The sequence below is a fragment of the Telopea speciosissima genome, chromosome 2, assembly GCF_018873765.1.
Source record: "Telopea speciosissima isolate NSW1024214 ecotype Mountain lineage chromosome 2, Tspe_v1, whole genome shotgun sequence".
In the NCBI taxonomy this organism is placed as follows: Eukaryota; Viridiplantae; Streptophyta; class Magnoliopsida; order Proteales; family Proteaceae; genus Telopea; species Telopea speciosissima.
The window spans coordinates 56,435,571-56,438,667 of NC_057917.1; positions in this window are offsets into that span (position 1 = coordinate 56,435,571).

Here is a 3,097-nt window from a genome sequence, read left to right on the forward strand (position 1 = left end):
CCTTCATGAACCAGATGGCCCGAGGCGGGCTGATGGGCCAACCCCTGGCCGTGCCCCCTCCAGCTCCGGTCCGGCAGAGAGGAACTTGCAGCAAAATGGTGGCCGATGTAGGGCCGAGCCTAGCCGAGCCGCATCCTCACACCCGTCTCGTCAAGACTCCACCTCCACGCCCTAGTAGAGGCGCTCGGCGGAGATGAGCAAGAGCATCGCCAAAGCCCACGAACGAGCAGAAATCCAACCAGCCGGCTCAGTAGCAAGGAGGTCGGTATTTTTGGGCGGCTCGGAGAGGACGAACAGCCTGAGAATATTCCGAGAACAAGGGAAAGAACCGAATGAGCGATGCGGCGCGAGACAAGGAGAAGGATCTCGTCATAACCCCGGCGTCAAGGCTCGCTTTGCCCGAGAAGAACAGCAGGGGAGCCCCTGTGGGTCCAACTTCCAGGAGGAAAGAAGAACAAGGAAGGACGGGGAGGACCGAGCCGACCTGAATGGCCGACCACAACGGGACGGCCGACCCTACCGACCCCGGGCCGAGGAGCCGATTGGCCGAGCACCGAACAGGTGAGAGGCGGCTATGAGACTTGGCGGAGTAAGTGGAGGGGTTGAAGAAGCAAGCGACCCGGACGCCTATTCGTTGGTCGGGCGACACCCATATCCTCCCGAGATCATGACCGCGCCACTACCAAACGGGTTCAAACCTCCCCGTTCGAACGATATGACGGGACAACCGACCCGACCGATCACATCAACTACTTTAATGTGACGATGACCATGTCGGGGAACCGTGATCATTTCTTGTCGAGCCTTCCCCGCATCCCTCAAGGGTGCGGCGACCTCATGGTTCTCCTGTCTGCCGTCGAACTCTATAAAAGCTTCGCTCAACTCGTCGAGCATTCGCCACGCGCTTCGGAGCAAAGATGAAACACAAGAAGACAACGGTCAACCTTCTCAACATGAAGCAAAGGCTCGACGAATCAATCCGAGCATTCGTCTCCGCTTCAACAAGGAATCCTTAGATATCAAGGATTTGGATGAGGCCACGGCCCATACGACTATGAGCAATGGATTGGCCGACATGGACCTCATCAAGGACTTGGCCGAAGCCGACCAAAACCTGGCCGAGCTCTTAGAAAGATGCAATGAATTTGTAAATATGGCGAGGTCCTCTAGACCCGGAAGGGAAACGAAGCCGGCCCGACAAGAAAAGGCCGACAACGATGAAGACCGTAGGGAAGACAAACGGCCCGGGACGGATTGCCGAGCCGCAGTGTCGACCGAGCTCGGAGTCCCGACTACACCCCACCGAACACCTCGCGCAAGGAGATCATGATACAAATACGGACGGGGGTATATCCGCCGACCCGACCGATGCAAGGGTCATCTCGGAATCCCAACAAATATTATCAGTTCCACAAGGACACCGGTCACGACACCGAGGATTGTTATGTAAAAGAGAAATCGAAGAACTGATAAAAGCGGGCCATTTGAAGTGATATGTCAAAGGAGGCCGAGAAGATCGTGGAGGTCGGCGGCCTGAAGAACGAGATCAAAGAAGAGCCGAGCCTAGGGCCGAAAACAAAGCGAGTCGAACGAGACGATGATAAAGTCCGAGCCGAGAAGAAAGAGGACGGATCCGGGCCGAGCAGTGACAGGGGGCTCCCATATACACTATCCTCGGGAGCCCGGCAAGAGACTACTCGAAGGCTAAGGCAAACACGCAGTTCATCGGAGTGGCCGAGATGCCCACCAAGAGACTCAAACCAGCGGCGACGATCTCCTTCACCGAAGCCGACCTCAAAGGTATAAGTTTACCTCATGATGATGCTTTAGTGGTGCGGTAGAAATTACGAACAGACCCGCCCACCGTGTATTGGTTGATACCGCGCATCCGTGGACCTTATATCACTAGAAGTGTACCGACAATTTGGCTTCGGACGAAGCGCTCAAGCGAAGGCACCTCACTTCACGGGTTCTCGGGAGCTATCGCAACCATCAAAGGCTCAATCGACTGCTGGTCACGATGGGGCAAGCTCCATGCCGGCGACGATTCAAGTCAAATTCATGGTGGTACGGTCGATAGTGGCTTTCAACGCCATACTCGGCCATCCTTCATTGACCGCTCTCCAAGCCATCATCTCCCTGACACACTTAAAGATGAAGTTCCCCATCGAGAACGGTGTCGACGAGGTCCGAGGCGACTAGAAGAAGGCCCGGGAGTGCTATGCTACTTTCGTCAAGCAAAACAAGAGTAATGTCCGAGGAATGGCAATGTGTGTCGAGCATCTCCCCGAGGATCAGCGGGATGAGCTTGTCGAGAGGAGAGGATGACCCGTAGAAGACCTAACCCCATTTCATCTCAGCGAAGATGACCCGGCAAAGGTGGTCCAGCTCGGATCTTTACTAAATAAAAATCAAAGGAATCAGCTTAGAGTTTTCTTGAAGGCGAACACCGATGTCTTTGCCTGGTCGGCTGCCGACATGACGAGCATACCGGACATATAGCCGAGCACCGACTCCACGTAGATCCGGTCGAAAACCAATCCGGCGAAGAGAAGGAACTACGCACTTGATCGACAAACCGCGATCAAAGAAGAGGTGGAGAAGCTTCGCCGATCGGGGTTCATCCGAGAAGAAAAATTCCGACCTGGTTAGCTAACGTCGTCATGGTCCCTAAACCAAACGGGAAGTGGAGAATGTGTGTCGACTACACCGATCTCAACAAGGCTTGTCCAAAAGATGAGTACCCACTACCTCGGATTGACCTCTTGATCGACGCCACGGCAGGTCACGAGATGCTTGAGTTTCATGGACGCGTACTCGGCTACAACCAAATCATGATGCATGAGGAGGACGAGTCATACACGGCATTCGAACGACAAAGAAAATTTTTGCTACAAGGTCATGCCGTTCGGATTGAAGAACGCCGGAGCGACATACCGGCGCTCGTAAACTATATATTCCGTGGGCAGATCGGAAAGAACATGGAAGTCTACATGGATGACATGTTGGTGAAAAGTTTGAAGGCCGAACACCACTTGGCGGACTGGAAGAAGCCTTTGGCGTATTGAGGAAGAACCAAATGAAAGTGAACCCCGCC